The sequence below is a fragment of the Haliotis asinina genome, chromosome 10 (assembly GCF_037392515.1).
Source record: "Haliotis asinina isolate JCU_RB_2024 chromosome 10, JCU_Hal_asi_v2, whole genome shotgun sequence".
Classification (NCBI taxonomy): domain Eukaryota; kingdom Metazoa; phylum Mollusca; class Gastropoda; order Lepetellida; family Haliotidae; genus Haliotis; species Haliotis asinina.
Window position 1 is genome coordinate 41,980,951 of NC_090289.1, and position 17,039 is coordinate 41,997,989.

The 17,039-nt window shown below is 41.1% G+C and overlaps 1 pseudogene; it reads left to right on the forward strand.

Annotated features, from left to right (window-relative positions):
• The first annotated feature begins 653 nt into the window (after nt 1-653).
• On the forward strand, nt 654-14,389 carry LOC137298698 (O-acyltransferase like protein-like; annotated as a pseudogene).
• Nucleotides 14,390-17,039: the final 2,650 nt, after the last annotated feature.

Here is a 17,039-nt window from a genome sequence, read left to right on the forward strand (position 1 = left end):
GGAATCGAACCGGGTCCTCGGCGTGAACGCTTTAGCCACAAGGCTAAAAAGAAAATCTCAACTCGTGAAGATCCGTGTCAGAATTGGTCCACAGCGACAATATATTGCTGAATGCGGCGTTAAACAAACAAACAAACAAACAACAATTTGTTTGACCCAAACACTCTTCAAATCCGACTCTTTACTGAATTTGGGCCAAGGGATCGGTTTATTACAAAATGCAAACTCTGTAATCCGGGCTAAGACCCTCTTGCAAACTAGTACGAAACATGTTAGGGATATTGGTATGTTTATGATTGAAATTTTATCAGTGTATCAATAGATAAATAGATCATTATCCAAAATTTCATAGAACCCTAACTCCTTTTGCCCAGTATATTAAATATCAAATCCGTTCCTAACGACTTCACACATTAGTGTATCAATCGCATACACAGTGGCTATTAGCGCTTACAACGTTATACCTACACCTAGTATCATAGGTCACTGATAAGTACTGTCTTTGACTGCTCATAGATAATATATGTGGCGTGGACAATGTACTGTATCTAGTTTAGTCTAACAGTCATTAGGACAAGTATGCGTATCTAGCTCAATGTAGGGGCTAGTTTCTGCTTTCATACATTCAACTTGACGTCTGTTTTACCAGAAGTATGGGTCGTGTTTTTGCTGTTGCAATAGTACTACTTTCATGTCAACTGCAGTCCTTGAGATGCGACAACGGATTCGGTGTAAACATCGATGAAGTAAACGTAACTGGAGGCCCGTCTCCTGAAACAGGCCAGGATTTGATGACCGTGTCCTCTCAAGGAACATCATCACACTCATCGGAGGAAGGTATCAATGAAATGACGACATCAGGCAGCATGGGAATAGAGAGTTCCATCAGCCAGGTGGCCCTTGAGACGAGGATAGTAGCGGCTTCAGTTCCAAACAAGCAAACATTTACTGTACCCAATAGTTATGTTCCAGATTGGATTATACCTACTGTTTCAGTTATCATCAACCCAATTGCAGCGATCGAGGGGTTGCTGCTGCACAGTCCTCAAGTTAATAACATCTTTGGACAAATATTTGGACAGAACAATGCAGGTAAAATGGATGAGATGTTCAGAAACCTCACTTCCTCAGCTGAATTAGCGGAATTGCTTGGAAACTTCACATTTTCAGGTCAAAGTGGGCCTAGTCAAGAAGGACTGTCGAAGCTTTTAAACAACCCCACAGTTCAAGCAGTTACGGAGCAGGTGTTTCTGCAAGTTCGAAATATGCTGAAGTCGTTCTTCCCAAATTTGTCCACGTCTCTTGACAATATTACGCCGGCTCAACTGCTTCAGGCTGTTAGTGAATTGACCAATGGTTCAGGAACGGGCGGAAAGTCGAGCACTTGTGCAATTATGCAGGCGGTTATGTCTACTTTACCATCTATATCGGCATCTGTGAGTGCAGTTCTGAAGAATTTCGGAGTTAACGTTAACACCACTGACGTTATGAAACAGGTTTCAGAACTCGTGTCTGTATTCCGCGAGCAAGGCAACGTGACTGCGCTGCAAGAACTTGCTGTCAATGCAACTGGTCCTGTTGGCGTGCTGTTGGATGTCTTACCTTTGGCCATCAGCCTTGAACAGACGATGAAACCTGGAATGGTTTCAAATGAGAATTTGTGTCTTGCTGATTTCAGTGCCTACGTCCAGGCTCTACTATCGAAGCAGATGTGGGCTCTTCAAAGTAAGTTGTTGAGTGACTATAACGCCGCTTTGGACGGCATTGCAGTGAAATCACGGCGTGAGAGTCTATTAGGGGAAGAACTCAAAAAGCAATGCAGGCCTCTGCGACTCTGGTGAAAGTCACAGTGTTGGGTGCTCAACCAGTCATTTCCCCATTCATAGCTAGGTTAGTAGATATGAAGGTTTTCCACAATATATTACGATGTTTCTAACAACTTGGCTACACCCGACTGATTAGTAAAAGGATGGAAGTGAAATTAGTTCTGATTCATGTCTGCATTGCATATAAAGAAGAATTATTTAAATTGGATTATGCATTATTATTATTCGCACGAACGAAAACAATTGATAACTCTACCAATGGGTTTGATAGGAATTCGCGCTGGCATATTTCAATGTATAGAATGAATGTTGTTGTGTATATTTCTATTTTGAATGTGAAATATGGGTAAGAAATGTTGAGTTGAACACCCAGTTAAGCAATATTTTAGTTTTCTCTTAATGCTGCGTTTTAAAGAGGGATTAGGCTGCATGTAAAAATTAAATGTTTTTCTGGGCACCTCTGTTGTAACGAGTGCGGTAGGAAACGTGGAAGTAACATATTTTTATTTTATCCTCTCAGAAATACAGCTTGGGAAGTTTAGCACGTGTTAATGAGTTGTAGATTCAGTGACACTCGTTCTTACAGACACTCATTCGTATAGTGGACAAATGGATGATTGGGATGCGGTGGAAAACCAGAGGCTTTATCCATCATCGTTATTTCCGAGCAATTTTCTATGGGTACATTGTGCGAAACCAGTTACCACTACCTTCTTGCTGTTCTTGGGACTTTGTTCAAAGCGATGTTAAATCAAACGTGTACCCATCCATCTGTTTCCTAGTGTTGGATGCATGTGGGAAGCCAGGTACAAGTATCTTGCAAGGCGGCGTCCAGTTCATCGGGAACTATGATGAGTGTAGGGAGATCTCTGCGACCCTCAACACCACGGTAGCCCGTGTTGTACATGGGGAGTACTGGGAAATGACCTTCGCCTTTCCGAAGTCTTTGGGAGTGTTAACGGGAGAATCTCTGGTAGTGAGTAGTGACTGCAGCCTTCCAGTGGATGTGTTGTGTTATCTTTCACTCCGCACTCACCAATATTCCAGCTATATGATGGCCGTCTGTTAAAGGTCACATGCAACCAAAAAATCAAACACAATTAAAATACAATTATCAATTATTCATGACATATAATATACATTGTTGCTTGTAAAAAAATTTAAAAAAATTATAAGCGTACAGTCGCGATTCAAAAGTGCAATATTTTGTACTTGGGCTTACTTCCCTCGAAACGAAGCCCTCGGGAGACCGAACCCAGTTATAGGCTGGTAGGGGTGCGCTGAAGTGTAACCACGGCTTCCGATTGGCTGGTTCATTTTAATATGGGTAATCTAGTGGCCATGGATTTTTAGTGGTCGCATGAGGATGGTACTTCACAAACACTAACTTTAGTGAGTGTATGAGTATGGCTTTATACCGTTTTTATCACTATTCCAGCAATATCACGGCAGGAGACGCCAGACATCATTGTACCCATTGTACGTAATCATATCGTTTAGGCCGCCACAAATGAATAACTCTCACAATGTCCACAAACCCTTGACAGTTGCTCGTGATATAAGCCCTTTGTTTGACCGACCCAGATCCACTATTTACATTCTCTGATCCATATACGTTCTCAGCTTCCAGTGGAGAGTTGCTCTATTGAAGTTCAGTTCATTAATTTGTTTGTCACCTGAACAATCAAAGTGATAGCAACCTCACTCGGCTGGGGAGTGAGTGAGTATGGCTTTACACCGCTTTTAGCAATATTCCAGCAAAAGCACGGCGATAGACACCAGACACCATTGTAACCATGTGGGGAACAGAGCCAGGAACGTCTTAAGCATTAGGCTACCTCATATTGAAGCATTCAATATACGGGCGTTTTACTTTAACCACTTATTCACTACATGGTTGAAATATTGCAGATGTGAGTAAGACACAAACCTAATTGATAATTAAGAATGTGCAAAATAAAGAACAGCTCTCAGTCACATTCCGTTCATTTCATCGAGTAGACTAACTGAAATGAGCGTGAATAGTGTTATCATTAGTTTGTATATTCTCACATTTTGTTCTCCAGGTCAAGGTACCGGGCATCAGTTGGGGCTTCTGTCTTCCAAGGTCCTGCGATGTGAGCTCAGTTACACAAGCAGTATCCATGGGCAAGTAACATTTTAGCTTTCCATTCTTATACTCAACATATTTGTCGGCATCTCAAATCGCAATTTAGCTGTTGGAGCGATCAAACAGTTGGCACAAAACATCTGAGTGCATCCGTGCCCGCAGTCAGGATGTTGAACGTGGTCAAACAGCTTGCACAAAGCATTTGACTGCATATTTGCTAACAACTACGCCATAGACCGTGATCAAACCGCTTGCACAAAACATCTGATTGCATCTTTGCTCACAAACTGTTGACAGTAATTAAAAAGCTTGCGCAAAGTAACGGGCTGCATCTTTGCTAGCAGTTAAGATGATGGCAACAACATGAATATACCAAGCCGTTTTAGAAAGTGGTCAAATATAACTGTTATATTGAGGTTACACTTTCTTGCTAAACTACTAATTCTAATACATTTAAGGGCATCAGTCATGTTCGGGACTGCTTGCATAAAAATTCATATTTAACAGCATCACGGCTAAAATGTTGGCAATGATCAAACTGTTTGAATATGTTATAAATATGTTTTTGGTCGTTTGCAGTGCCTTTAAAATGGCTTGGCACCGAGCTGATGTCGGCTTCTCCAAGAACCACTGACGACTGGAAGGAGGATGCAAGCGCTATTGCAGCGGTGTGAGTCGATATTCTAATATACTGAACAGCAAAAGAAACGCAAGTTTCGAAAAAAAGGAAATCCCATAAAAGTATGCGTTCATATTTAAGTCTTCTATTTAAAAACTTGAAAGAAAGAGTCGACTTTATATTTTTCTGTTCAGTATATGTCTTGGCAATAGGATAGTGTTAGCATGTACAACTGAATAGGTTGTAACTGCAATTAGGGTAACTGCAATTATCAGGTGCAAAAAAGCGTGTTAGAGAAGTAATGCTATGACCTCTCTAGGGACTGTCCATCAGTAGGAGTCGGAATATACGAAAATCAAAGCCGCCATCTTTCTGATGATTGCATTTCTTTAGAGAACGGGGAGAAACACTTTTCCTCAATAATTCAGAGACCCCAGGTCTGTTCCGTGACTACATACACGGCATTAAGGTGGGCTATAGAAGATGCGGAACCTGGAGTGTTGTCCATCAGTAGGAATCATTTGGAATACAAGAGAACCGAAGACCCCGTCTTACCCACTGATGAAAGTGCCTACTTCAGGGAACGAGACGTCTTGTTACCATCAGTAGTCACTAAGTACGAGTACTCTTCCATTTGATAGACTACCCGAGCTATATCTTATGCTGTTTCCTGAAACTGACTATCTTGCTGAAAATAATATGAACAATAATATTGCAGGGTTATTTTAGTCCTGATTGCTTCGTTATCGGTGATCGGAACATGCTACGACGTGGTGTCTGGGTGGCTGGCATTGCGGAAGGCAAACAGAGACGACGAAGATGAGTTTGTGGGCGGATTTAAAGAATCAAAGGCTTTCGTCTCCGAGGACGGCAACCGCATCTGGCGCCTTAGTAACTGCATCTCGATGATAGCAATGAATGGTAGGAGAGTGTACCCCATGGATGAAGACAGGGACCAGATGACCACAGTAATGGGTGGCGGGGGCGAGGGGCACCTGCATGAAGAGGACAGTGATGATGAAGAGAAAGCACAAACATCTAACTCCGCTGACAGTGACAGTAAGAATATCACATTTAAGTGGGTCAGTGGATTTGGTTTTAAGCCGTTTATGACGATACCATGTATTTAGGTATATCAGGGTTTGTCCCAACCAAAGGTAAAAGGTAAAAGGTAAAGGCATTTACCATTTTAATAACACAAGAGAACGCTGGCATGGTGCTGACCAACTTGCAACCATAATCACATTGAACATGTAGTGGTTTACCATTATGTTGCTGTTTGTTGTTGTACTCACTCACTCACTCACCATGTTTTAGATGTATAACCACTTCCCGCTTCTAATTGAGACTGTAAGTCTATGTTAAAACATTATTATTTAGTGTCGGTACAGCAAGAATATGACATTTAACATTATATTATGAATGATGCTTATTCTTCCCCTCGCCTGTTCCCATAGGCTTTGGTCGTCAGGTGCTGCTGGCCTTCTCCATCACACGGAACGCGGACAAGATTCTCAGCGTCACGTCGGGGGAGGGCAATCTAGGCTGTATCCATGGCATCCGGGTCCTCAGTATGGCCTGGGTCATCCTCGGACACAGTTTGTCAAGGCCGACTTTTAGCACAGGTTAAGTTACAAAACGTTTCGTAAGGTAGTTGTGTTACACCCCACTCAAGTATATGAAGCTCGTTCGTAAATAATCTAATCTGGATCAGACAATCCAGGGACTGACAAGTGCATCGATCTATAAAATTGCGATACGATGACATGCATGTTATTATTGATGTCACGGCTTTATCATACGGACGTCCCTTAGAGACTCATTTAGTTTCATTTTCTAACTTATAATAGGGAAAGTTAAGTTTCCTGCTCCAAACATACGATAGTCGGTTCCAGTAATTAAATTTGTAGATTAAGATAATTTGTTATCTAAAGAACACCTTGAAAGATGTAGTGCTCCCATTTTGCTTCAGTACAATCACGTCTGGGGAATAGCCTTGTTTGACGTTCCATATTTTATATCCAAAATAGGTTCCATGTTTTTTCGGCAGGAGTTTTAATATTTGAAATTCTGTCATTTGTATCCACGATTTCTTCTGCCACTACGAATGTGAAAATGTGACAGTTGTTCCACGCAATGTGATAGCAAGAAAGGGGCAGTGGGTTAGCATAGTGGTTAAAGCGTTTGCTCGTCACGCAAAGATCCAGGTTCGAAGGCCATTTCTGGTGTGCCCAGTTTCGATATTGCTGGAATATTGCTAAAAGCGGCTTAAAACCATACTCTTTCACCCACTATAACAAGAAAACTATATGAGATCTAATGGAAAATATTGCCTGTGCAGCTGAGAACTTGGTTGACTTCCTGGACAGGAGCAAAGACATCAGCATGCAGGCTGTAATCAACGGCCCCCTGTCAGTGGACACCTTCTTCCTCCTGAGGTAAAGTACAGACTTCTGCAGCTTTGACATGCCTTATCAAGTGCTACAAACTGAGATTTTCACACTACGTCATTGCTCATGTGATTTGTCAAAGCAGAATCAAGACAATACCCCTAGTCTCCTCAAACATGCTATCAGTACCACATCAAATGACAGTTCTCGCATGCTTAGAGCAGAACCATATACAGACCATCGATCTCGCTGCCAAGAGACCATGACACACTCAATTTCCAATTTCACACCTGTTCCTAGCCGTCGAAGCTATCCAGTCACATAGGAAACTATTACTTGATGCAGACTAAGGTTATATTACTAAAATGATGTCACCCGTGAAGATCCGGGTCAGAACTGATCTTCAGTAACTTATTGCCTGTTCCAGACTCGGTTATTTACAGACAGTCGTCATAAATCTGGAATATTTGTACGGCGTAAACCTCACTCACTCACTCACTCACTCACTGACTCGCCTATATGATGTATCTCACAACATTAATGCTTGTAGAAATTACTCACTGATCTTCTCATGAAAGTGACTATTAAATCTTGAAACATGAACCTGATTTCACAGTTTGGTCGTTTGGGACCTCCTATTTAATATGGAGGTCATACGGAAGCTGTTGCAATTCATACGGAATGATCATGACTTCATGACCTTCAATCACAGATGCAAATTGAGCAGATAAGCATTTGTTAAAACCATATATTCGATGGGACGCGTGTCTTGAACGCACGGTAAGCAGCGACGCAGAACAAGGTCACTAATGCTCATCTCAACTGTGTTTGCCAGTAAAAATGAGTGAGTTTAGTTTTCGCCGCACTCAGAAATATTACAGCTATATGGCGGCGGTCTGTAAATAATCGAGTCTGGACCAGACAATCCAGTGATCAACAACATGAGCATCGATCTGCGCAATTGAGAATCGATGACATGTGTCAACCAAGTCAGAGAGCCTGACCACTCGATCCCCTTAGCCGCCTCTTACGACAAGCGCAGTCACCTTTTATGGCAATCATGGATTGCTGAAGGGCTATTCTACCCCGGGACCTTCACGGGTCTTGCCAGTAAAAAGCCGAACCTAGGTATGGTCATACTGACTATAGACTACTATTATTCACCCTAATTAGATGGTGCCATGCAGTAGATACCAACGCCATTTTTCTTCCACAAACGATCAAGAATTTACAGCAATGGCATGCAGAAGTAGATGTACCCGTTTGTGAGTAAACGCGACATAACCGTTTCTACATCCATCATAATCTGAAGGCAATGCATATATTATAATATCGGTGAAATAGACCTTGCCACAAAAACATGCAAGGAAAAGTCCATCGTTTTTCCGACGAAAAACCGACAGGTCAAAAGAAGGTATTGCATTTTTGTCAGTGATGTGTCAAAATTTGGACATGCCCTCTACATGTCTGCCATTAAACGTTTGACGACTGTACTGGCGATCTAACCCTGGTCAAGGTCATGCAAGAGCATGAGTGAGGAAGTGTGATTTGTGGAGGCTACAAGTAGTGCAGGACACACTCACCATTTTCGCTGACAAGCAGTGTATATTTTCAGATAAACACTGATAACTAAATTAGATTGATTTAGTTTTATGTATTCTTGTTCATAATTTATTTTCAGTGTTCCATGTATGTTATATTCGCCGTTATTTAACACCCAATGACATTTGTTTCGGCAGACAGTGGAGACAAGTATGTTCTGGTCTTGACTTACATATTTACGTTTATCACAGCGGCTGTTTAGTCTGCTATCTGTTCCTGAGGGAGTCGAAGAAGTCAGTCACTGGGAGACCAACCGTAAAGCAGATGGTGTTATACTACGTTCACCGATACTGGAGGTAAACACAGTCCGGACACCGGAATAAGAATAATTAATACCCTCATTTAAAGGGGAAACTCACGAGGACGCAGTGAAAACAATGGTATACGATCTTTACAAAGAATAATTAGCGATAAATAGTCTAATTGTTTTTCTGTTTTCTTTAAAATGGATCCTATAAAAATATTTATTAGTGCATTAATATGCAGATAAATATGTCATTGGGTGCATTCATGAACATCTGTTTCAGTTTCGTTCGTGCATGTTCGAACATTGCTTACATCATTACGAGTGACTAGTTCATTGTTCTTTGTGATTACTTATAGACTGACCCCAGTTTACATGATATTTATCATGGGGTACACAGGGTTATTGCGCTATCTCGTGGAAGGACCTATGTCAGCAGCAGACAAACTAAAACACTCAGACCACTGTCGGTCAAACTGGTGGACTAATCTACTGTACATCAACAACATCTACAAGAGTGACGAAATGGTAATGTATGCATACGTTAACTACTGGAACGTTTACGTTTAATTCAATTGGATGCCAAATAAACAGAGGCGATTGTTGTGTACAATGTTAATAGAACATAAATAAATGACATAGTTACCTCTTAACAGTTCCCTCATTTTAAGTAAGCATGTTTAAATTTAATAAAACAGTTGAATAGTACGTACTTTAATTTAAAGAAATCAATTTTTTATGGCAACAAATGGTGACGAGGCGTCTTGTATCTAGATGTGAATAATCCAATGCCTGCAACTTCAGAGACATGGAACAGCTGAGCTTTCACAAACTTGATGTTTTAAAGGATATTTGAAAAATGTGTTATTTTTTTTTGCCCTGGTATGACCTTGACTCTTTAAGAGGTCACTTTTGCAACATTTACATTGCTTTTGCAGTGCCTCGGGTGGTCTTGGTTTTTGGCCAATGATATGCAGTTCCACGCGGTGGCTCCTTTGGTGCTTCTTCCAATCGCTTTTGGGTAAGAACTTTGAAATCTGTAAGCAGCATCTTTTCTGTCTGGTTTTGGCCGTATCACGAGCAGATCGGTATGTTTTGCTTAAATTGGTGTCCATGTATAGTTCTGGTTGAGGTAGATCCATATTTGGACTCTCGAGATATGTACACACTTTTTTACCCAGAATAAGTTTTAATAGTTTGTTTAAGAAACTGAGCGTTAGGGTAATGGATGACCATTGTCAGATACCAACAAGCTGGGCACATAAGGGATAGGACGTTGAGGTTATCGGCGTTGGACACAACATCATCGGACACACAGCCGTGGTTGTCCGTGGTACTATTCACGCGAACGGATGACTCTATGGTTCGCCCAAGAGGTTGTTCGTGAGGACGCAACGTCATAGTGGACAGTGTTTGTGGACACGCCGTGTCATCATCCATGGAAAATTGAACGAATAGCGATACAAGGATGTCATCTCTCACCAAGCTGCACGCTTGTTTCACAAAGGTGGTCATCATTACGTGGGGATACGTCTTGGACACAAACCTGCCGTGCACCACACAGCTACCGAAATTGGTTGTGGTACCTACCGTCTATACAACGACGTCCCCAAACTGAACTCGATGAAACATAGGTCTTGTCTGGAAGCCCGAGGAAGTCGCGCAAGACAGTGATGCCATTATCATAGGGCTATCATAAACTTTAGAAGATGTGTTATTATAACAGTATATGACCTCATGTGTATTTATTTCATTTTGTTAACTAATCCCATTTGCTCTATAGTTGTTTTGGTTTGTTCGTTAATGATTGACCTAACAAACACATATTTAATGTTTCATTCTCTTGAACAACACAAGTCAATATTTATTTTGATGAGGAGGTTATTCACGTCAATTTTCAGTCGAATTCTTTCGAGTAAGGTCCGTGATATGATGCTTGGGTAGATTAACAGAACACGTCAAGTTTTAAGTGTAATTATCAGGGGTGATAAGACACAGGAGCAAGGAAATGAAAGGTTTTAAAGTAGATGTTACATAAAATATGGCTTGATAAAACACAGGAGCATTGAACTAAAAGGTTTTAGGTTACATGAAATATATTGCATTACATGTCTATCTGTTGACAAAATAACTGCATTACTCACATGCTGCATTATTTCCAGACTAGATGCCCTTGGAATAACTGTGATGGTTGCATTCCTGGTGATCCACATATCTACACACGGATATTTTGAATATCACCTCAAAGGAGCAACTCTTATACTGTAAGTGAAATAATTGTTTCTCGCAATTAAGATTTGTTGGTGGGTGTTTGTCACCATCAATGCCATTGTTGCATTTTGTACGTTTCTTCTACCAAAGTAGACGATCTGCTGGGCTAGCATAGTGATTAGGGTGTCCAGTTAACATCCTGAAAATCTTTTCCCTCCTTTGGATACCCTGAGCTATAACCAGTGCTATAACCTTAGCGCTGTATATATCATTTCGAAAACATAAGTATCACTTAGGGTATCAGTTAGACCTTACTCAGTGTGTGTGTGTCGATGTTCACGCTATCCATCAATGGTTTACCTATACCAAGACTCAAGCCTATTAGGACATCTTGGTTTTTTTACTAGCTGTTTGTGTAGTACATATTTGTGTAACGTCACGGTGTTATTTGTTTTCTTGCAACAGGCACCATTCTGACTATACCAAGTATATATACGCTGTTCCTTGGTGTAGAGTCGGAGTATTTGGAATTGGATTGTTCCTCGGATATGTTCTTCATAAAACCAAGTGCAAGGTCAAGTTACCAAGAGTGAGTGTAGCTTACCATCGTCATATTCAGGACCTTTATACATAGTTAAGACCGCACCCGTCACCTAGTGGTCTCTCCGGAACCTCGAAGGTTTGTGGTTCGGGTCCCAACGGACACGTCGTGTCATCATCCATGGAAAATTGTAGCGATACAAGAATGTCATTTCTCACCAAGCTGCACGCCGTTTGGGTAGTCTTAGTAGGGTGATAGGTTTGAACTTGTTACCTGTTGACTCCTCAGATACCAACTTACCAACTATGTGATACTCCTCATGCTTTTAAAGACCACATGCGATTTCCCGATTTCCCTTCGCCCAACATTTCCAAAAGGCTAAATATAGCCATTCAGCAATTATCATTGTCCGAAATTCATGGATTTGATATATTCGTTGCTAGTAGTTGGTTTAGAATATGTGATCTTTATCTTACCTGTCAAAATTTAGCTTGACATGTTTTGAACAAGCTGCCAATGATCTACGGCACTGTTGACTTTTAATTTTCCCCTTTAAATCTCGGTAGTGGATGTTCACATGTTCTGATTTATTTTGCATTATAAAGTTTAACCTTGGTTCAGGTCTTTGAGAGACCTGCACACATCGTTTCTTCTGACGTTGTGGCACTCTGGCATATCAGTTTCTGTCTTGTTTTTAGATGGTAATATTCGTCTTTCTTGTTAGTACTGACAAACCTTTGAAGATCCGGTTTGGAAATTATCTTCAGCACCCCATGATTGTCGTAAGAGGCGACCAACGGGATCGGGTGGTCACACGACACGATCATTTACAGACCACCAGCTTCAATTCCCCAAGTGGGTACAAAATGGGAAGTCAGCTCTGGCGTCCTCTGCAAAGTTTTATTGCTGGAATTTTGCTAACAGCTACGCAAACTTTACTTACTACCGTGTGATATTTGTGCAAACCAAAAAATCTTCGATGTGATCGGGGAGTGGAGGTGCGGGTGGGGGCTCCCCTCTGGATCCGCCCATGATATTCAAATGGTTTGACTGATGCCGTTGAAATACTGATTGAAATAATTCTTGCTTCACTTAGGCCTCCCAAAACATATACGTATGCTTATGGGACAAATGTCATTTGTGGCGTCATCGCTGGGACATTGCTTGAATATTACTACAAGCGGCGTACAACTGCTCGCTCACCCAATACATTTCCAATGCTTTCAAACCGAGTGATGCTGTTTTGATTTGAAGATACGTTTAAGGGACGACTGCATGTCACTAATAATGGATGCTTTCTACAACAGTTCGTCCTCGTTCTGGGATGGCAAGTGGCTCTGGCTATTGGTCTGATGTGCGCATATTTCCCTTACGATGACTGGAAGGATGGCATTCCTGACTGAGATCTGAACACAACAATTGTCTATACAACCCTGTCCAGACCCGGATGGGCGGTGTTCGTGTCTTGGATTATCTTTGTGTGCTGTACAGGAAATGGAGGTTGGTATCCAGTACAAACGTTCTTTGAATTGTGTTTTCTTCTTATTAAAAATGCTGCCTGTATTTGGTTCCTCGTTTTCCTTGATGTCAACAAAGCAACCGAAATGGCTAAATGGTGTCTTATAATCCATCATGACCTCACACAAAAATGACAAAAACAAAACTGGCCCATCGTTATACACAGGTGAACCGTCAAACTGGAGAATAACCGTGCTCAGTTACTTGATAAAATAGAATGGCGGACTAGGTAAAATAGTTGAGAAAATTATGTGAACAGATCGCAGAATGTTAAGGATATGCGAAAAGGGAACACGTATATTTCTCTACTGAGTTTCTGCTTTCAGATCAACGTCCAAAACGTTTCTTTTGATAAGTTTTAGCATTAGCACGTGTCCGGTTCATATATCCTAATATGTTTCCGTCTCAATATCTGATGCAAGTTTTCACTGAGCCAGATAATGTGGGTTCGCACATAAACGTAAATATGGTAATAGTAATATCGATTGTATCAAATCCATGAAAACAAATATACGATTCCTCTGTTTAAAGTAACCAAATTATTAAATCAATTTAATATTTAGATACGATTACTTCACATGACACCATTTTATTCCTTCACATAGTTCCTGTATGAGACCTGGAATTTAATACTTGCAGATCCTTCACATATTTCTTGTTTGAGCCCCGGAATTTAGTACTTGCAGATCCCTCACATATTTCTTGTTTGAGCCCCGGAATTTAGTACTTGCAGATCTTTCACATATTTCCTGTATGAGCCCTGAAATTTAGTACTTGCAGATCCCTGGGACCGCTAACATGTTGGTCAAGATAAACGGTGTGATGTGACATCACTGAGAAACGGTCCCTAATTTGTCACTGTGTGTCCTACCAGGTGTGGTCAACCGACTTTTGTCCTGGGGAGCATGGATACCGCTGGGAAGACTTACCTACGGGGCCTATCTCATCCACCCTGCGCTTTTAGCGTACACCACGTTCAGTGCCAGGACACTGGTGTACTTCAATATAGTGCACTTCGTGAGTAGCATTTTAATTACCTGTGGAAAAAAATCGTACATGTGTTGAAAAGACTTTCCTCATAGATTAGGTATATGACAGCAATATCACATGTAGTGCTGGTTATAAAAATGTGAGGAAATAGACGATTTAAATACGGTTGTCTTAACAGGACCATAATGTATATTTCTATTTTCTAACAGAGTTATAACTTCATTGGGACACTGGTTTTGTCCTACGGCCTGGCCTTCATCTTATGTGTGTTGGTAGAGTCACCGTGTGTGGGGCTGGAGAAGGCGGTGTTGACGAAGATGAAACTGAAAAAAAACTGAATAACATTTGTCATGTGATTTATGAGTGATTTTGTGAACTGTATATATACTCTGTCTCCTTGTGACCCCTTGACGTTGAGTGAGTGAGTGACTTATTGCACCCAGAAATATGCCAGCTGTAAATAATCGAGTCTGGATCAGACATTCCAGTGATCAACAGCATTAGCATCGATCTGTGCAATTGGGAACCGATGACATGTGTCAACGAAGTCAGCGAGCCTGACCACCCGATCCCGTTAGTCGCCTCTTACGACAAGCATAGTCGCCTTTTGTGGCAAGCATGGGTTGTTGAAGGCATATTCTAACCCGGATCTTCACAGGTCCGTGACGGTGGAAAGATACAGGCTTCAGTTACCTTTTGTGACATAACTGACTGACTTATATGACTCTATGAAGTATGCGTAATTCTGTGAACTGCAACTCATAATGGTGTGATGTGATGCTGGAGTGATGCGGACTCTGAAATCAGTTTCATTTGCCTATGTAAACGCTGACTGAAACTTTTAATTATATACTGTGATTTTGGCAATTATGTCTGTTGTTTGTGAATTATGTTATATTTCCGACGTCATGTAGATGAAAGACGGATATATGTTGTCAGTTCAGTTCCCCTTCCAAACATACTGATTGAATTATATGTTTCTGTGAATCATGTGTAATTCTATAATTGTATACGTTCATTACTTCATGACTGAGTAAAGATATTGTGTTTTCACCGCTAGATGAATGTTCCCTGACCGTTTACTTAGCTATTGATATGTACTAGCTGATTATTATGCGAATTCTTTTGTTTTCCTTGCCTCAGTTACAAGTATTGTGTTTTGCTCTAGAAGAATATTAACTACAGATTTTGTTCACTGAATAGTGCATGATGCGAACAGTTTAATTGATTTTAAGGTTGCAAAGAGGGTAGCAAAGCGTGAGCATGATTATAGTAATATTCCATCTGCATTGGGACCCAAGGAGGACCCAGTCGCTTCAGCCATTAGACTACCTAACTGCCCAAGTACTACAGGATATTGTTGTCCTCAGTTTGAACCGTTAGTTCTTCATGCTTCATTGATTTAATATAAGTCTTTTATGTGTTTCATTTTGGATGTGAAGCACAATCATTTATTGTATAAATATGCAGATATGAAAGATATCACCTTTAATCAAAATTTTGATATACAGACCTCTGATGTGTATATTTATATCAACTCCAGGGCAAAAGAATGTTATCACCGACTTCATTTGTCAAAAAAAAGAAAGAAAGACGTATGTGAGATTTATGACAATTATTTTACAGACAGGATTAAGTTTCCAATAATGTGACTGAAATGTCACTGTAATGCATGTCGTATACTTTCCACGATTAAGTCCAAGAGAGTCTGCTAGGTTCCTGTCAGTTGGCTGGACGTGGTACGAGCTGTCGCGGCTGAAGATCAAGATGATCCGAAAGAGGTCTACACGTTGACGTTAACGTTGTGCAGGTATTCTCGAACGATTCTGGCGGTGTGAGGCCTTGCGATGTCGTGCTGCAAAATGACTCCTCTTGGCTGTTGGCAACTAAGGGCAGCACTAAAGGTCTCAAAACTTGGATAAACTTCTTGAACGCAGTCGCTCTCCTATACGTTGAAAAACTCAACGTCTGCCATCACTCCTGAACCGACTGAACACCCTTTCATCTGTAAAGAGAACTCTCTCCCAGTCGCGTCGCTGACACCAACATACCGTTGGTGCTTACTGCAGTCTGCGTTGACGGCGTAAACACCTAAAGGTATTCCACAGAAACGGAGGTAGGTTTGTATACCAGCCATAAGAAGTCGTCGCCGTTGACATCGCCGTCACGAATATGAGATGGGTGTAGCCATCTTCGGGTAGTGTTGTGGCTCTTGGTCTTCTCGATCTTTGGCGGTATTAGGTCTTGCCTGATTGCTGGTAGCAGCTTATCAGTTTGCTGATGACGTCCCGGCTGCTGTCAAAGGTTCTTGTCAGCTGACGTTGTGAAGACCCGATATTGGCCGAACCTATATCTTTGCGTTTGCGTAAGTCTTGGCGTGGCGTAATCGCAGTGTGTTTGTTCGCAGTTTCTTTTTTAGTAGCTGCATGGTTGCGCTGTCCATCATCGCCACATGTAGACAATGATACACAATGACTTTTTTCACGTTTTGAAAATTGCTCGTTTCAAACGAATTTTTAGGACAGCCACCTTGTCATTGGGACCATGATGTATTTTGGCGAATGCTTTTTGCTTGGATTCAGATCAGTTCATGGTCCTGCGTTTTGTTTTGTACGCAATGACAGTGACAGTTTATTCAGAATGGAGGTCACATGGCCAAAAATACTTTGAATATACAGAAATGCAGTGCTCAGAGGTGTACATTGAAAGAACATGATTGAGTACTGTAGAGTCAATATACTCAGACTGGCAGGTTTCGTTTCAGGTAGATACTCAAAGCTAGTAAGTGTTCCTCATCAGTTGATGTCAACAACTGATAATATTTAGTGCGTGATGGATTAACACGATAGCAGGGTGGAATAATCTTCGTGTGGCTTTACGAATAAGATGGACAAATAAGCAGAAAATGATACTCATGAATTTGCTCTAACTGGCAATCCGGTGTAACAGAGTAATAGTCTTCACTCCCAAATTGTTTTCCCATTTTCA